We start from the raw sequence: 6,370 nt of genomic DNA, 5'->3' as shown, positions 1-6,370 counted from the left end.
ACTAACAGGGTAAAGCTCTTAAAACTTAACCTGTGCTTAGTTTTCATAGGAGCTCACAAGAATTAAGCTCCTGCTTTTTTTCTGTAACAAATTTTTACTAGTTGGGCAATAAGCAGTGGTCTTCATCAACCCTAAACGGGTCAAAATGTCGTCAGTCTAAGAGGTTGCCGGTTCAAAATTCACTCATTCAATTGGTACAAAAAATGTAAATGTACAAAAATGCTGTTTAGCGTCAAATTTGCAAATGTCTCCATTAAAAAAAAAAAGGACTGGACTAAATGAGTTTCTTGATAAATTCTAAGAAAATTCTCCCGTTTTGATTCGTAACTCTCGGCTGTTTTTCAGCAAATGAATAGTATACAAACAAACGCACGTTTCCTTTTTTACGTGTTATCTTATTTTTTTTGTGACTCGCTATCTATCAATTGTAAAACGTTCTGACAGCGTTCAGTTCTGAAGTGTGCTGAATTCTTTTGGACCTTTCCTCAAGGATAATGTGCGTGACCGATTTTTTACGGCCACTCTACCTCAAAACCTGTTGCAATAATTCAAACGAAATTTGGTACCCGCTAGTACTTGCATATAATATAGGGCTGAGTGGTGTTTTGCATCAATTCGTTCAAGGTAGTGGAGCAAGTTAACGTTTTCATTGATATGGGTGACTGACACTTCTCAAGAAATGATGGCAGGGTGGTGACAGATCAGGGAAAAGTCAGAGAACTTTATTGATCAGGGAATTTCAAAAAAATAAAAATTCAGGGAAAAATGATCAAATGAAGAAAAAAAAATTTTTTTGCTTTGAAAAATTAAATATCCTTTTCTCCTATGCATTTTTCGCCAATTATTTGTTTTTAAAAAAGTTAAATTATAGAGGTGTGATTATATACTGAAGCATATTTGTCCATCTTTTCTCCTCAAGTTCAAAATATAAAGAATCTTAAGTTATTAAGCACAGGATGAACTTCCTAAGCTGCTCTGTCTGTAAAGTTGTTTATTTTACATAGCTTGAATTTTTCTGCCACATTCCATGCTACATAAAATAAACAACCTACAGGCAAAGAGGAAGCGGTCATTAATGACTTGGCCCTTTTGCCTTTACTCATTGTCTTGAAGCAATTAGCATACTGATACTGTAATCACAATTTCAAGAAAAAATCTTTGTTTTTTAAAATTCATATTGCTAAAAGCTTAAAAGCTATTACTTGGCATACATGAAATACACCGCCAGCTCAGTCATTTCCAGCCGAGGACTTCACTTTCGCGCTTATTAGCACTCATCAGCCAGGCATAGGAAAGTGACTGAGCTGGAGATGGAAAACCTCTTAAGGAAGCCAAGAGTGCCAAACAAACTGGTAGCTAAGATAGACTTAGCACAGACCAGACGAGTGACCGAAGCAATGGTTCGGTTCAACTCGAAAATTGATGGCAAGGCATGGTATATTCAAGAAATGGCCATAACGGGAGATTTTTCCCCGAGTAACGAATTTTAGGACTAACGCGAATTCTTCTTCTGCCGTACGCTTTTTTTTTGGAAGGAAGTATCGGTTTCTTTATTGTGTCCTAAATATTGATTTCGTGAATATATTTTATCCCTATTGCATCACTGATAGCGAAAGTTCCCTTCAACCATACTAGTCCCCGCATCACTTTATTAGTGCGTCAAGTAACTACTTGGCGTCTTTCTTTTTTCTATCTAAAATATTAAAGTTGATGAAATAAAATGGCACCTTAGTTCACTGTTTCAACTAAAGTTTGTAAAGATGCTTAACTAAAAAGTACGTCGGCAGTAGCACAATATTAAGTATAAGTGATGCACGTGCCATGTAGTTTTATTATATGTCTTTCCCTGCCATTGATCATTTATTTTGTGCATCTTAACAGTTTTTTTTTTTTTTTTTTATGTTGAATGAAGCAGCTTTTTTATGTTTTAAATACAGTAAAAGTACAGTTCTTAACTATAATGAACTTTAATGTTTTGTTGAGGAATGCTTTACAGCCGTTTGAGGGGTGTTTATAAGTGTCTTAAAGAATTTGGTATGTTTCAAAAAAATCTGTATACATACCCTTTTCTACAACGCGAAATTTCAACTTACGCTAAGAGTCTTGGAACGCAACAATCGCGTAAGTCGGGACTCAACTGTATTGTTTTAAGGCAATCGTTAATGTAATTCATTGTTTTGGCGATTTGTTTTGAAGGAAAAGAAACTTGATTTGTTTTTATCCGAGTGAAATGTACGACATTTTCTTCTTTTTTTTCTGACAATGATTTTTGAATGTTCCACAGGATTTTTTTTTTTTTTTTTTTTTTTTTTGTTTGACGGATGGATTATGATAGCGTGGTTGCTGGGCAAGTTTGGCGATAAACAATAGAGCTGCGAAATTATTTTTGCACTTGAAAGATATTATTTTATGTCTTTTTTTTGTTTATTTGGCGAAATATTTTAAATTGCAGTAAAAACCGCTTCACTCCCTAAATTCAGTTTTAAAACTGTAAATCTAATTTAATGATTTGACGAACAGTTTTAAACTCCAAAGAAACTTAAATAGTTTTTATTTTTTTTTTGAAAAGGTGTGTACTCATTTTATACAAAGAAAAACGATCATTTCACATCAGAGGCAAAGGGGGCGTCAATTCTTTTTATTCAACGGACTTAAATTAAATTTTTAGCACGGGCATCGCTGTGCAGGTACTGCTAGTTAACTATAATAATGATACAATTCTTTTATCACCTGTGAAACTGATATTTTTATCCATTGAATAATATTACTTATACAAATATTTGGATGGGGGGGGGGGGCTTAGTTCAGCACTTAAGGCAGCCTCTTTAGAACTAAATAGGCATAATGATACATTTTGACTTGAACCAGGAATGCTGGTAGTCTCACTGAAGGATAGATGAAGCTGAGCTTCATCTTTATTTAGTTTAAAATTATTTTTATATTTTTCTATCTTCTAATGCTTCTTGATAGCGAGAGAAAAAAAAATTTAAGCACTTTTCAAAAGTATGAAAATATTTTTCAAGGTACTATCCTAAATTTGCACTATAAATATTACATGCAGATTTCATTTAATGCTAACATATAAATAACAAAGTAATGTCAGAAGTATAGGAAAACAAACTGCTTTTTCTACAAGAGACACTTTGATAAAATATTTACTGTTCTGAAGATTTTCGTAAAAATCCCCGAAATGCTTAATCACAAAGAGAAGCAGATCACATAAGGCTTAGTTTTGCAATTTTCATATTCAAAGTATATTTTCAAGAATCATAAAACTTAGATTAAAAAGAAAAAAAAAACATCTATGATTGCAAGGCCATGAGTGCTTTAAATTTTTATGGGGGGGGGGGACAATTCCCCTCTTTAACAGGCATCATGAAAAATGATGTTAATAAATTCAACTTAATAAAATTTTATAATTCAACATTGTTTTAAATACAAACACAAAGCTAAAATGGTCATGCACACAATTGTTTACATTTAATACCCCCCCCCCTACAAAACAGTAATAACCAAAAATAAGCCAATAATAATTAAAACTAAGTTTGCAAAACTAGAAATTTGAATTTAAAACAAAATATTAATTTTTTAGTTATTTAAATAAAAATTAAAACGAGTTAATCTAATGTAGCATGTCAAAACAACTTCAAATTGCCAATAATATAAACATATTTATTAAATACAAAACGATTGAAAGCTCAAATAAGCAAATTTTCACGAACCAAATTCAATTTTTGCATATTTCCCATAAAATAAATTTATTTATTTTCTAATAAATTAAACATAAAACATGCTAATCTAAGGTAGCATTTTGAAAATAACATTCGATTGGGCAAAATATTTTAATATTTTCATGATGCAAAAAGATTGAAATTTCAAACACTAAAACTCATTTTCCGCGAAGTCCGAGTAAGTTCAATGTTGCCATGGTTTCCAAAATAATTACTTCGTTAATTATTGAAATTAAACGAAAAATAAGCTAATCTAAAGTAGTATACGTAAAAATAACTTACTATTGTCATAAACATCAAAATATTTACAAGATGCAAAAGGATTGAAATTTCGAACGCGAGAAGCAGTTTTCCGCGAAGTCCGAGTAAGTTCAATGTTGTCATGGTTTCCGAACTAATTCCTTCGTTAAGTATTGAAATTAAACGAAAAATAAGTAATCTAAGGTAGCACATATCAAAATAACTTCCTATTGTAAAATACATCAAAATATTTACCAGATGCAAAAGCTTTGAAACCTCAAACACGAAAGCAATTTTTCGCGATACTGCATATCGAACCTACTTTTCATACTTTTTCAAGCACTTGGAAAATAAATTCTTTTTTTTCTTCAGGAAGTAGAATAGAAGGATCAACAGTCCATGGGCGGATTTATGGGGGGTCAGAGGGGGGAAATGCCCCCCCCCCCCAGTTTTGGGAGGACTTTATGTAGTAACAACACACCTTCCAAAAATTAAAAAAAAAAAATCATTATTTTTTCGTTTTTGAATAGTTCAGAAGAGCATGGGTGGATTTAAAGGGGGGGGGGGGGCAAAGGGGACAATGCTCCCCAGTTTTGGGAAGAGTTTATATAGTAACAACTTATCATCCAAAATCTTACAACAAAAAAAAATCATGATTTTTTTCTTTTTTGAATAGGAAATTAAAGTTTATTTTTTCTTTTAAACTTAAAATAGCTGTTTCTTACAAAGAGGTGAACACTACTGTACAAGTGTATAATCTACTACTTAATTTCAGAGGCTGGAAAGTGCAAATTATTGATAGGTTCTAAAATCCCTGAAAAGAATTGGCGCAGTATAGCCTACAAGGGCTCTTGAATGAAAAACCTAATCTAACCAACCAAACCTTGAAAATAATTAGACAAGTCTTTGAAACTCCTAAGCAAAGTGTGCTTCAATTTTATTTCTTATCAAGTGTATAAATTAAGAATTGTTCAAATGGGTAATATGTTACTCTTTTGATACCTATTCTCTAAATCCGTGCACCATTTCTTTTAAAGTATTAACTTGCATCACAAAGCACTTTTAAAGCGTATATCTTTAAAAAAAATTATTTGCCTATTATTTCCAATTAACCCTTATAAGACTTCAAAATGCAGAATTTTATATCCATTTTAGATACTTTCCTCCGGGGGAGTAACCCCTGGCCCCCCTAAAACTGGAGATATTCTATATCCCACTTAAAAGAGAGCACTGCGTTACTCTCTTAATACCAGCCCCCTCTCTTTTAAGGTCAATTTAAAAAGGACAGCATGATTACACACAGTAATGAAAACGACACATAAAAAGTAAAGAATGGCCTTACGCATCGCAGAAAACAGACAAAAACATGGGAGGGGGGGGATTAAAAATATTGCTGCAAAAAAAAAAAAAATCCTGCCCCCCCCCCCCCCCCCCAGGAACTCAGTCCTAAATCCGCCTATGCAACAGTCGAGGCCCATTCCTTTCTGATTCAAAGAACCCCGTAAAATTTGAATGGGCCCCGACTGTTGATCCTTCTATTCTGCTTTAGAATTTATGATTTGTCTTATCTGTGTACTGTTATATATAAAACTATTTCAACGGTTTAATTATTCAATAGTACTTAATAACATTCTAAACTACTGGGCTTATACATTTTTCTTCTTAGCTTTTTTTGGTTTTTATGCAGTTGGGTTTTTTGTTTTTATTTAATAATTTTTATTTTACACTTTTTAGTTAATTTTCATTGACTTAGTTATTATGAATATAAGAAGATACATTTCGCAACCTTGTCATTTCATTGGGATAGTTTGTTTCTATCGTGAGGTTTGTTAAGTAACTTGCGGTGGTCTAAACTACTAATAATTAGTCCCTCTAGGGACCTAACTCGGCTTAAAGCTACATGTGCTTGACCTTCGGCAAAAATGCGCGAACTTAAGTCCACCACAGCACAGCTATATAAACAGCCTGTATAACACATGATGATGCGAAATTGGAAGCGTTGTCAGTCAAATCTTTCTCGCAAAACTAAAAAAGCCTCTCAAGAAAGTACACGACACGAAACTCAGTCCATTGAATCTAGGGAAAAACAAATGCAACATGTTAGAGATGAAAATCGAATTAGTAGACTCTCTTTCTTTTGGTGCTTATTGCACTGGTTTATTTTGATAAGGACTACAACCTGAGTGTCTTGCCTTCGTTCCTCATAATATATTTTTATTACAGTACAGAATACATATAAAGAACACACGAAAGAATTTACATCAGAAAGAAATGAAAGTACATCCGGAGCGAGGGCGTCTTGACCCACCGCCTCAAGTGGGAGAAGCAATCGCTTAGACCACTCGGCCAATGAGACCCCAATTAGTAGACTTAGTAAACAAAAAATTTCAGGCTGCAAA

This window comes from Uloborus diversus, chromosome 1 (assembly GCF_026930045.1).
Source record: "Uloborus diversus isolate 005 chromosome 1, Udiv.v.3.1, whole genome shotgun sequence".
NCBI lineage: Eukaryota > Metazoa > Arthropoda > Arachnida > Araneae > Uloboridae > Uloborus > Uloborus diversus.
The sequence above is the reverse complement of the archived record's forward strand: the minus strand, read 5'-3'. Positions refer to the sequence as shown.